The 13,884-nt window shown below is 40.0% G+C and overlaps 1 pseudogene; it reads left to right on the top strand.

Annotated features, from left to right (window-relative positions):
• Positions 1–2,360: 2,360 nt before the first annotated feature.
• LOC117066062 overlaps positions 2,361–13,884 on the top strand; it is a 35,496-nt pseudogene continuing 23,972 nt past the window's right edge.

Consider the following 13,884-nt stretch of genomic DNA (forward strand, 5'->3'; position numbering starts at 1 on the left):
TGCTGGATCATATGGTATGTTCAGTTTTTTAGGAAACTACCAAACTGTCTTCCAAAGTGGCTATACTGTTTTGTATTCCCAACAGCAATGGGTGAGAATTCCAGTTGCTTTGATGATTTTTTGAGCCTAGGTTTTGGTAAGTGGAAAATATAAAGAAGATATGTTTATGGGGTGGGATTCATTCAGAGCCATACACTCCTACCCTTGGACTGTCCTGCAGTAAACAGTGAGGGGTGGTGGACAGTGAGTGGATATAGAAAAAGCAAACCTTGGTGATATCGTCACCCTGCTACTTCTCAGCTATGTGGTCAAAATAAGTTACTTAGTCAATCTGAGCTTGGTTTTCTCTTATTTAGACGGAGACAATAGTACTAACTTCCTCAGACTCTAGCAACTACTAAATAAGATAATGCACTAGCATAATCTTGAACACACAATGGATACTCAATAACAGTGTATCCATTTGAACAATAGGAACTAAGCTACTTTTCACCAGAATTTTTCTGACACTGTGATAACCTGCATCCACTCCCTCTACTCCAGGTTCCTTTATTATTATCCTAAAGTCCTGTGACTAAAACATGAAAATGACCTCAGAATTCTTAACGAGAGCAGAATTTCCTAGTTGTTATTTCCACCTGGTGAAAAATTAAGAAACTAGAAATGTCACTCAGACTCCTTGACTTATGAGAATCTCAGACTCTTGAACACAGGGCTGCAGACCTCCAAGGGCTCTCCCTAGTCAGCCACATCTTGGAAGATAAGACCACCCATGGGAGTGGACCAGTGCAAGTTGTCCTCTTTGATTCTTTTCCACTAGAGTTTCACTGACCCTGTACCTTTCCTTTGAGAACAATTATTAGCAGCATTGTGCAACCATGGCTGAATTGCAGCCTTGAAAGAGGTTAAAAACTGCAATCAACCCGGTGACATTTTCACCTATCTTCCTATAATTATCATGGGAGATGTCACTGTCCAGTGAGACTCTTATGCAATGCTCATGTGGTAGACCGTATTTTTTATACTTTGCATTGCTTTTGCTGTTTACATGAGGGCAGGTATGTGTGTGTGTTGCCTGCAGCCTAATTTATTTTAAACCATTTTAAGGCCAGGAGCAGTGGCTCACACCTGTAATTCCAGCAGGCATTTTGGGAGGCCGAGGTGGTCAGATCACGAGGTCAAGAGATTGAGACCTTCCTGGCCAACATGGTGAAACCCCATATCTACTAAAAATACAAAAATTAGCTGGACATGGTGGCAAGTGCCTGTAGTCCCAGCTACTTGGGAGGGTGAGGCAGGAGAATTGGTTGAACCTGGGAGATGGGGATTCCAGTGGGCTGAGATCATGCCACTGCACTCCAGCCTAGTGACAGAGTGAGATTGTCTCAAAAAAAAAAAAAAATTAAGTATATTTCAGATCCTGCTTCTCTGGCCCTGAGCTAATAGTCACCATTGGTCTACCAGTTGAATGTAAAGGGTGAAAGATTCAAAGTACACAAACAGTCTTTGGCTCTTAGCCTCAGCAGCTAGCCTCATAAGATTATCTTGACCTGTTGATTTCCAATTGAGGACCAGAGGAAGAAAAGTAAATATAATAATTGTGTTTCATTGTGCAAGTGAGCCAGGTTTTTATACTGGTCATTAAAATATATAGGAACAGTCTTTCCACTATTGTTTAGCTAATACCATATGCACAGCGTTTTACTGAGTGGGAAATGCTGAAGAAAGACCAGGAGGAATTAAGACTCAAAGATTAAAAAGTCATGATTTCTCCACTTTCAAGGGTTTATTCCTGTGAATAATTATGGTTCAGTGACTAAAGGGGAAACATGTTGATGGGCCCCTGTTAGCAAATAATTATTGACATATTCCAGCCCAGCTCTCCCGTAGTCTGTACAAAGATGTAGCATTATGATTGACAGAGAACCCTACAACAGGGGAGCTGTGAGAGTGACGTTACTTCTGAAATACTTTCAGTAGCAGGAGAATGTGAGCTTTGACATTTTAAAAAATCCGTATTAAGTCTACAAAGGCCAGTAAGTAGAAATTATACTTCAGGCTATAGAGTCTGAAAGGAAGACTGGTCACATTTCAGCGGGAATCTGCAAGGATCCTGTTACTAAATTAGTTACTGTGAGAATTATATTTTAGAAGCAAAACTTCAACATTGTTACAAGACGAAAGAAGCTTCTTTGATCTGAGAGGAGATGTTTTGTGTTGTTTCAAGGGAACAGAGGGCTCTGGAATCTCTGTGAGTCCTAGTCAGTGCCATATCCCCACCCTATCACCAAGGCCGTGTATAAGCTGGTGTTGACCCGGCAGGATGAGAGCGTCTGGAACCCCTCTTCTGTGGCTGGTAACATGCCAACCTTGAGCTGGCAAGCCATGAGCAGGCATAGCATGGCGGGAAGGTGCTGTGAAATGTTGGCTATGAGTTCGATATCTTCTTTACCTCAGTGCAGAAGAAAGTGACCTGGACCCTCTGGGCAGTGCTGGATGCCATGGGCCAGAGGTGGCTGCTTGTAGTGAGGACTTGGCACCTCGGTGACCTGCACTATGGTGGTCTGATCAACGCAATAAAGCACAAACTGCTCCCAAGCACGGTGAGGCTCAGGTAAAGATCTGGAGGTGCTCCTATGCTGTCCTACCACCTCCGGAGGAGCTAGACCGTCCCTTCTACAGCAGTATCAGTAAGGACTGCAAGTATGCAGATCTCACTGAAGATCAGCTACCCACGTGTGAGTCTGAAGGACACTACTGCCAGAGCTCTGCCCTTTTGGAATGAAGAAATTGTCCCCTAGATCCAGAAGGGGAAATGGGTACTGATTGCAGCCCATGGCAGCAGCCTTGGGGAACTGTTATTTGGGGAGGTATCTCCCAGTCAGGAGGCATGGGGGTCAGGACCCACTTGAAGTAGTCTGTCCCTTAGCAAAGCTCAAGTGCTGTGCTGGGAGATCCTCTGCTCTCTTCAGAGCTGGCAGGCAGTAACGTTTAAGTCCACTGAAGCTGCGCTCACAGCCACCCCTTCCTCCAGGTGGTCTGTCACATGGAGATGGGAGTTTTATCTACAAGCCCCCGACTGGGGCTGCTGCCTTTTTTTCAGAGATGCCCTGCCCAAAGAGGAGGAATCTAGGCAGGCAGTCTGACTACAGTGACTTTGCTGGCTGCAGTGGGCTCCGCCCAGTTTGAACTTCCCAGTGGTGGCTTTGTTTACTGTTTACACTGTGAGGGGAAAACCCCCTATTCAAGCCTCAGTAATGGTGACACCCCTCCCCCCACCGAGCTCAAGCATCCCAGGTCAACTTCAGACTGCTGTGCTAGCAGGGAGAATTTCAAGCCAGTGGATCTTAGATTGCTGGACTCCATGGGGGTGGGATCCGCTGAGCTAGACCACTTGGCTCCCTGGCTTCAGCCCCCTTTCCAGGGGAGTGAATGGTTCTGTCTCGCTGGTGTTCTAGGTGTCACTGTGGTATGAATAAAACTCCTGCACTTAGTTCCATGTCTGCCCAAATGGCTGCCTAGTTTGGTGCTTGAAACCCAGGGCCCTGGTGGGGATTCCAAGGGAATCTCCTGGTCTGTGGATTTTGCAGACTGTGGGGAAAGCATAGTATCTGGGCCAGAGTGCACAGTTCCTCACAGCGCAGTCCCTCATGGCTTCCCTTGGCTAGAGGAGGGAGTTCCCCAACCCCTTAAGCTTCCCGGGTGAGACAATGCCCCACCCTGCTTGGCTCGCCCTCCGTGGGCTGCACCCACTGTCTAACCAGTGAGATGAGCTGGGTACCTCAGTTGGAAGTGCAGAAATCACCCGCCTTCTCCGTTGATCTTGCTGGGAGTTGCAGACCAGAGCTGTTTCTATTCGGCCATCTTGCCAGCCACCCCTTTCTGTGTTTTAAAACATAAAATTGTAATGTTGTTCCCAGGGTTTGGATTTGGTCTGTGCATACTCATATAGCTGCGTGTTAAAATACTGAAATAGTTTCATAGAGATTGGATCATTGTCACTGCCTCCAGTTCCCCTAATGCCCTCTCAGAACCTTGGCTGGCCCAGATCTCTTCTGGTTCCTTCCCTCACCAATCTCCCCATTACAGTTTGTAAAAGTGATCACATCACTTCCTTCTCTATCTCCACATCCCTTTGCATGACTTGTGGTTTTTTTCTATCAAGAGGCAGTGTCTTTGTTCAGCCCCTGAATTTAGGCTGACCTTGAGACATGACTTGGTGAATAGAATGCATATATATTAGTTTATTCAAATAATCAGCCTAAGCCTAAACAAGCCTTGTGCTCTCTCTCGAACACATTCTCCACAGTTGTAAGAATAAGCCCATGATACCCTGCTGAGGCATGAAAAACCAAGTGGAACAGAGATGAGCCATCCCAACTGAGGTTGCCTCAGACCAGGAGGCAGACTAAACTGGCAGCTGACCAAAGATACAGGAGTAAGCCCAGCTAAGATCAGGAGAACCAGTTGAACCTGACATAAATTTCTGATTCTCAGATTTATGAGCTAACTAGATGATTATTGTTTTAAGCCTCTGGGTTTAGGGATAGTTTCTTATGTAGACATATTTATTATACATTTGTAATATTACACATAATTTATAATATTATGTACACAGAAATAAATAATATCCCAACAATCCGGCATTTAAAAGGGTATCAACTGGTGTAACTGAGGTCCTCCAGAAACCTGCTCCCATGCTAAATCTCCATTTTGTTTGGTGGATTCCCATGATGCAACAATAATTGTATTAGGAAAAGATCATGAGTTTTTTATTTATTTATGGTTTTCTTTTTTTTTTTCTTTGAGACAGAGTCTCACTCTCACCCAGGCAGGAATACAGTGGCACAAACACAGCTCACTGCTGGCTTGAACTCCAGGGCTCAAGGGATCCTCTTGCCTTAGGCTCCCAAGTAGCTGGGATTTCAGGCATGCACAACCACATCTGGCTAATTTAATTTATTTTATTTTATTTTATTTTTGCTAGAGATGAGTTCTTCCTATATTTTCCAAGCTGGTCTCAAACTCCTGGGCTCAACCAATCCTCCTGCCTCGGCCTCCCAATGCCGGCTTACAGCTGTGAGCCACTGTGCCCAGTGGAGAGTGTGAGCTTTTACATTTTTAAAATTCTATATTGAGTTTGAGTTTGCAAGTCTGGTAAGTAGAAATTACACTTCAGGCTGTACGGTATAGAAAGATTTGTCACATTTCACCAATGTCTGAAAGGATCCTGGTACTGAAAAAATCCTAGGTATGTAAGTAAAGTATATTAGTATTAATACTTGTATGGTTAGCTGTCATTAATTTGCTAGTTGTAATTAGAAATAATTTGACGATATTTTAGAAAAATTTCTTAAAAGTTTCATTTACTAATTAAAATTTATTTTTAGTAATCACTGTTCTCTTACCAAAGTTAAAGAGAAAGGAAAGTTTTCTACTCAAGTTAAATTTCTTTCTGGGCAAAACTGAGTCAAAAAGAAGACAAACAGTGTCATTTTAAAAATGGGTAAAAACCAATGAGCTAAACATTTCAGTTCATAACAAAACCTCCACATAGATGTTTATAGCAGCTTTCTTCCTAATTGCCAAAAGATGGAACCAAATAGTGAATTAAAAAAATTACACTGTGGTATGTCCAGATAGTGACATATTGTTCAGCACTAAAAAGAAATGAGCTATCAAGCCATGAAAGACATGGAGGAAACTTAAATGCTTATTACTAAGTGAAATAAGCCTGTCTGTAATGGCTATATACTATATGATTCCAACTATATAACATTGTGGAAGAAGCAAAACTATGGAAACAATAAAAAGATCAATGATTTCCAGGAATTTAGGGGAATGGGAGATCAACAGGTGGAACACTGAGATTTTATGGCAGTGAGACTATTCTATATCATACTGTAATGATAAATACATGTTGTGATACATTTGGGAAAACTCACAGAACAAGAGTGAACCCTAATGTAAACTATAGATTTTGACTGACAATAATATAACAAGATTGGTTCATCAGTTGTAACAAACAGACCACATTAGTGTGAGATGTTGATGGTAGGGGGAGCTGTCTGTGGGGTGGGGGAAGGTGAGTGGTATATGGGAAATTTGTACTTTGTATTTAATTTGCCATGAGCCTAAAATTCCTCCAAAATATAAAGTACCTGTCTTTAAAAATTTGATGAAAGACTTGAACAGATACTTTATAATGACTTGTCAATGAGAACATGAAAAAAAAAAAAAAATCTTCGACTTTGTTAACCCTTTGGGAATGCAAATGCAAAATACAATGAAATACCACCATGCAGCCACTAAAATGGCCAACATTAAAAAGACCATCAATCCTGCAGTGTTGGCAAGAATGTGGAGCATCTAGATCCTTCACATATTACTAGTGTAAAATGACACACCCACTGTTTCTTGTAAAGTTAAAACATGTGCATACTCAGCAATTCCACTCTTTAGTACTTACCCACGAGAATTGAAAACATATGTTAATAAAAAGACTTGTGTACCAATGTTCACACCAGAACTCCCAAACTGGAAACAGTCCAAAGGTACACCAACTAGCAAGTGTATAAACAAATTTTAGTATGTTCTTACCATAAATTCTATTAAGCAATAAAGTAAAATGAACTACTGATTTAGTCCGTGACATGGATGAATCTCACAGTCATTATGCTGAGCAAAAGAAGCCATACACACAATAAAGATGGTGTGATTACACTTATGTGAAATTCTATAACAGGCAAAACTAACCAATAGTCATGAAAACATGTCAGTGGTCATTTGCAGGTGGATGGGAAGGAGGGGAGAGAAATTGAATGCACAGAGGCAAAGGGAAACTTTCTGGGAAAATGCCAATGTTCTATATTTGGAATGGGCTGGTGATTATACAGAAGCATATTTGTCAAATTAAGATACCTGTACCTTTAAAATGTGTGATATAGTGTATAAAAATTCTACATCAATAAATAAGTAGATTTTTAAAAATATTCTTCTGAAGTCAGATTTTAATTCTAGAGATAGAAAAACATATCCTATGTGCATGGTAGACATTGCTCATCAATTACGATGCATTTTTCAACTTTCCAGGCATGCAAACGCAGTGCTCCAGGCAGGTACTGTGGGCCATTAGGATTAGTCCAGTCCTTGAAATCTCTTTGCCATTCTAGGCTAAGGCCATCCTAAGCTATACCTACCAGATATGCCTATGCCCCAGAGCAGGGAGTGTGGCTGGCTTCATAGATGTACAACATACGTGGTCACACAAAGCACTCATGCTTGCAGTGGCCCCATGTCTGGTTTAATGTTCTACTGTCGGCCAGGCATGGTGACTCATGCCTATAATCCCAGCACTTTGGGAGGCCGAAGCGGGTGGATCACGAGGTCAGGAGATCAAGACCATCCTGGTTAACAAGGTGAAATCCCATCTCTACTAAAAATACAAAAAATTAACTGGGCGTGGTGGTGGGCCCCTGTAGTCCCAGCTACTCAGGAGGCTGAGGCAGGAGAATGGTGTGAACCCAGGAGGCGGAGCTTGCAGTGAGCCGAGATTGCGCCACTGCACTCCAGCCTGGGTGACAGAGTCAGACTCTGTCTCTCTCTCTCTCTCTCTCTATGTATATATATTCTACTGTCATGGTTTTGAAATTCTTAATAGATTTCTAATAAAGGTCCCCTCATTTTCATGTTTCACTGGGTCTTGCAAATTACATAGCCTGGCAGGAAGCCTCTGAATCATAAAGCCCCTGAAACTGGTTCAACTTTAGTTTTTAGTCTTTAATTACAATCTTTGTATCTTTATGTACAAAAATAAAATTAATTCCTTAATGCTTTTCTTTCTCAATATCTGGTACTCCTTCTTAGGTCAAAGCAAAATACACTGAAGTGTCTTTATTAATTAGGATAGATATTATGTTCTCTTTCGAGTCAGGAAGCAGTAACTGCTAATTTAAATGGGTTAGATTTCTAAAAATCCTTAATTTTTAATTTTTCCATGGGGCATCTTATAAAAAGGCCAGGCCCTTTAACTACCAAGGAGTTTAGAAACACAGGATGGGACTTTTGGATAGTGGACAACTCAGTTTGTATTCTTTCTATTTGAATCCTATTCTTTTCATATCTTTAACACCTGTAGCAGGATAAAGTAAAATAAATATTTTTGTACTGTTATCATGTGTTGAGTTGTGTTCCCTCAAAAGACTTTGAAGTCCTAACTCCCAGTACCTGTGAAGGTGACTTTATTTGGCAATAATGTCTTTGCAGATGATCACATTAAATGAGATCATTGGATAGTCGTAATCCAATATGGCTGGTATACTTACATAAAGGAGAAATTTGGACATACAGAGAGATCGATACAGAGGGAAGAAAGTGTGAGAGCACAGGGAGAATGCCATCTACAAGCCAAGGAAAACCTGAGACTACCAGAAATTAGAAGAGAGCCATGGAACAGATTCTTCCTCATAGCTTGCACAAGGAATCAAAGATGCCAGCACCTTGACCTCAGACTTTCATCCTCCAGAACTGCAAGGCAATCAATTTCTGTTGTTGAAGCCACTCAGTTTGTGGTACTTTGTATGGCGGCTCAGCAAACTAATACAGCTACCGAAATTCAAGAGCAGAAATGTATTATAACACATTCTAGGATAAATTATGCGGCTTTTGTTTTCTTCTCCATTGCTCACCCTTCTACACGTAATATCTTTGTTTCCTCATTACACCCTTAGTGGATTTTCTTTGGGTTATCATGAAGGTCCAGGAGGTAATTTGATATAATAACTGTCAGAATGTGGTCCACTTACTGCCTTCATTAAAGTCACGAGGCATGATTGTTTAAAATGCGGGTTTCTGAGTCTGAGAGCAGAAGTACAAAATTAGATTATTTGGGGAAGGATAGCCCAGGAATCTGCATATTTTAAATGCTCTCCAGGTGATTCTGAAGTAATTAAAGTTTGGAAATCACTGAAGAAATCTTTGGCAGGTTGGCTAGCGCCACAATAGGAAATAATTCACAGATACTGACAACCTGCCCCTTCTCCTGGGTATATTTCTATGCTGGAGATAAATGGGAAAGATACCCCTTTCCCATGAAAAGGCTACTTGCTACAAGTTCCAGGATAGGGGAGAAACTTTATTCTTCCTTATCAAAAGCAACAGTGGAATTCCTGAAACCAGAACCTTCCTATAAGCCTGTTCCTAACCCCTGATATTTTCCAGAAGAAAGAAAGGTGATCAAGTAGTTGAACTGTTAATTATGCTAATTTTTATCTTACCCTTTACTACAGAAAACCAGGTTACACACGAAGAGCTTGTTAGCTAGACTTGCCTTCTTAAAACTACTTCAGGGCAGAAAAGAACTACTACGCAGCATCAAAAGTTGACTTGTTGCTGCTCCAAAGCCCAGTAGGACCTTCCTTGGATAGGCTAGAAAATTCAAGACTTGAAACCATTCTTTCTGTTTACTTCTTGCTGGAGTGCTCTTATGTGGTGTATTAAGTTCATGATATACAGGAAAAATTACTGTACCTTAAAAGATGGGGAGCCAAATCCAAGATAGAATGAAGCATATATAGAAAGGATCAGGTTGTGAAGTCGCAAATGCTTTGTCTGGGCCGAATTTGGAAGTCTCTAGGCAAACCTGGAATTCCCCAAAGTTTCTACTGAGAAGTGGTTTAAACTTCCACATGACTTTGATCTTATTTGTAAGACAAAAGATGATGCTGGAATTCCACTCTTGCTCTATCTCCTAAGTTGAAAGGACAGAACATAGCATTTATTTATTTTTTCTTTATTTCTTCTAAAACAAAAACAAAAACAGGATACAAGTGCAGAATGTGCAGGTTTGTTGCATAGGTATATGTGTGCTGTGGTGGTTTGTTGCACCTATTGACCTGTCCTCTAATTTCCTTCCCCTCAGCCCCCATCCCCCATCAGACCCTGGTGTGTGATGTTCCCCTCTCTGTGTCTATGTATTCTCATTGTTCAGCTCCCACTTATGAGTAAGAACATGCAGTATTTGGTTTTCTGTTCCTGCGTTAGTTTGCTGAGAATGATGGCTTCCAGCTTCATCCATGTCCCTGCAAAGGACATGATTTCATTCCTTTTTATGGCTGTGCAGTAGTCCATAGTGTTTACGTACCCGTTTTCTTTATCCAGTCTATCACTGATGGGCATTTGGGTTTGTTCCATGTCTTTGTTATTGTAAATAGTGCTGCAACAAACATATATGTGCCTGTGTCTTTATAGTAGAATGACTTATATTCCTTTGGGTATATATCCAGTAATGGGATTGCTGAGTCAAATGCCATTTCTGGTTCTAGATCCTTGAGAAATTATCATTCTGTCTTCCACAATGGTTGAACTAATTTACATTCTCAGCAACAGTGTAAAAGCATTCCTGTTTCTCCACAGCCTCGCTAGCATCTGTTTTTTCCTGACTTTTTAATAATCACCACTTTTTAAAGATCACAGGCTTGAGATCTACCCAAACAAAATAGCATTTCTAAGAACTTATTTGTCTTCCTGAGATCATCTACCACCATCTTTGGTGTCTGGTGCATTGGTGTACTTGCTTTCAGGTTTAAACCTTGGGTTACTTGCCTGAGGAAAGGGATTTTTAGGGTCTCCGGCTGAGAGATATTTATCAACGTGTGACATAAGATTTTAGTTGGGCATTCCAAGGAAAATGGATCTTTTGTTGAGAACACGGCTCTTTTTTCAATCCTGCTTTCTAATTCAGAGATAATATCTAATTCAGAGATAACATCAGAGATAAAAAGTCAAGTGTAAGATACAAACGAATCTAAATCAAATTCAATTTTCACATCATCACAGCACTGATTTTCATGGCTTGAGCAAATTAGACCATTGGGGTACTCTCGACCACTACTCCTAGACATGAAATCTTAATATGCTGTTTGGTTACACCTTTTTCCTTTGGTTAAAATCCCTCAGTACTTAACTGTATTGTATTTTAATTAGTATGGTGAATTTCTAATCATCTTTTCGATGCTCAAGTTCAAGAGATAAATGTTTGAAAAATGTTCCCTGGCACTTTCCCTCTCGCATCTCAACCCTAAGGTCTCATGCAGTTGTGGTGGTATGGTGTGCGCCTGTGCCTGTGTGCATGTACACATGTGTTACATGTGCCTGTGCATGTATGCATGTGTGCATGTGCCTGTGTTTGTGTGCAGGGGGGAGTGTTTGAGATTTGGAGGGAGTGAAGGGGTTACTGTTTGTTTCCCTGAGGAGTATCCATTCAAATTTATGCTAAACATATTTTTCTCTTTCAATTCTGTTTTAATTTAATTATTTGGACTTATAAAATAACTTTAATTTTTACCCAAAACACATGACTTTGCATCATTAACCCTTTTCATACAATTGAAAAATAGAGACATTTGTACAGGAAAGGAAGAGAACAGAAGCTGTTCAGTTTTTAAATTCAAGTTTCAAGAAAAATTTCAGATTAAACAGGTAGAAATAACTCCAGGTACTTTCTTCCCAAACATGTCAACATTGTCAACCATATCCATTTTATATGGGCTCTTACTTAGTAAAATACATAAATATTATTATTTATTAGAATAATAGTTTTATAAGATCAGGTTTTGGTCCTAAGTGCCATGATTTCTTGTTTTAAAGGAAAGTTTTCCAATAGCGCCAACTATTGCATAAACTGACTTATAGTTTTTATTTTTTTATTCCAATTTACTTATATTTAATAAATAAACATCACACATCCATGGTGAACTGTCTTTTATTGCTACCAAATGTAAGTGATCGGTATTTTACAATGGAGAAATTTATAGCAGTTAACAGTGTATTTTATTTTCTATATATATACTATATAACCATAGTATCATTGGACTGACCAAGATGTAGGATGGGTCTTTGTACACAGATAGTTTTTTATAAGACAACTGAGAAATAAAGGGAGAAAAATAAATGCTAGGAATAAAGTTTAGGTACATAAAACAATTTTTTTTTTTTTTTTTTTTTTTTCTGAGGCGGAGTCTCGCTCTGTCACCCAGCCTGGAGTGCAGTGGCCGGATCTCAGCTCACTGCAAGCTCTGCCTCCTGGATTCAGGCCATTCTCCTGCCTCAGCCTCCCGAGTAGCTGGGACTACAGGCGCCCGCCACCACGCCCGGCTAGTTTTTTGTATTTTTTTTAGTAGAGACGGGGTTTCACCGTGTTCGCCAGGATGGTCTCGATCTCCTGACCTCGTGATCCGCCCTTCTCGGCCTCCCAAAGTGCTGGGATTACAGGCTTGAGCCACCGCGCCCGGCCAACAATTTTTAATATCAAAATTCATCAACCATAATATCATTTGAAAGAATATGATGAAAAGTGCTGCCTATGTGGACTAGAATTACTATTGTTTATCTTAGGAAAATCAACAATTCAGTAGCTTGTCTTAATACAGAAGCAAAAATAGGAGGCTTGGTCATTATTCATAAGGTACCAGGAAAAGACTACTGGTTCATTTAAAAACAAACTAGGTTAAATGTAAAATGAAAGGCCATAAATGACTACTAAATTCTCCTCCCCCAAAACAAATGGCTGTAGTTTCCCTGGAATAATTCTGTTACCAAAATTAACAAGCAAATAAATATACAAAATCAAACAATAACAACAACAACAACAAAATTTAAAAAGCAGCAACAAAATTCTGTGACAATTAGTTTAGTTAGTACCAAAACTACAGTGAGAAACGCTAAAAAATTGGTTGTGTGCAGCAATACAACAGTGCACTGCAGTGCAAGTTTCTTTTTGGCAGCCCTCTACAAAGAATTGAAGTATATTCATACTGTTGCGTGTTCACTAAAGTCATAAATAAGGATGTCCAATGCCATTATTCAGGTCTTTTGGCTGAATATCACCCTTGGGAAAGACATAGACTCTGGACTTCCTTCTTAATAAGCAGTTTCCCATTAACAAGTTCTGTTTTATAGTGAACTAGAGAGAAAATTTGCCTCACTGGTTGATGGTGGAACAAAACAATAGTTTCAATCACCTTCCTCTTGATCAATCCAGGGCATGTTTTATGTTACCTAACCCTATTTAATTAATGAGGTAGAGATTTAAAACACAGTACATTCTTACTATATTTAGAAAATATTTTCTATGTTCTAGAATCACATCCCAATTTTAATATATGTAAATCAATTTTACATAGGGTGGATTTCTTTCAAAGCACCATGTTTCACAAAAACACATGCTTTGTATATGAAAGTCATATGGCATTTCATTTGAAACTGTATTCTATATTTTTCAAGGGATATTCTGTATTTAATTTAAGGTTGTATTTTATGTTTTTCTAAAAACATTCTGGATTTGTTGAATAGTAATTGCATGGGAAGAATTGGGCTTGGGCTTATATCATTTTTTATTTTGGCTTTCTCTTGTGTTTGCTAGTCATGAGATCTGCACCAACTGTCTCTTTCTCTTCTCTAAAGACAGAATTCTATAAATTTGTCTGGTCTATAGACCGTCTGTCTTTGAATTGTGGTATGCTTATCTAGAATTTCCTTAGGAAAACAAAGTTCTTCTGCATCAAGGAGTGAATTCAGGATGTAATTCATTTGCTGTAGAGAAAAAATATCTTTTTTCTTTTGAGACATATTCTCACTCCGTCACCAGGATGGAGTGGAGTGGCACAATCTGGGCTCACTGCAACCACCGCCTCCTGGGTTCAAGCAATTCTCCTGCCACAGCCTCCAGAGTAGCTGGGACTACAGGCACCCGCCACTATGCCCAGCTAATTTTTTTTTTTTTTTTTTTTTTTTGTATTTTTAGTAGAGACTGGCTTCACCATATTGGCCAGGATGATCTTGATCTCTTGACCTCGTGATCTGCCTGCTTCCCAAAGGAGAAAAAGT

Source organism: Trachypithecus francoisi, unplaced genomic scaffold (genome assembly GCF_009764315.1).
Source record: "Trachypithecus francoisi isolate TF-2019V2 unplaced genomic scaffold, Tfra_2.0 Lachesis_group2, whole genome shotgun sequence".
Taxonomy (NCBI): Eukaryota; Metazoa; Chordata; class Mammalia; order Primates; family Cercopithecidae; genus Trachypithecus; species Trachypithecus francoisi.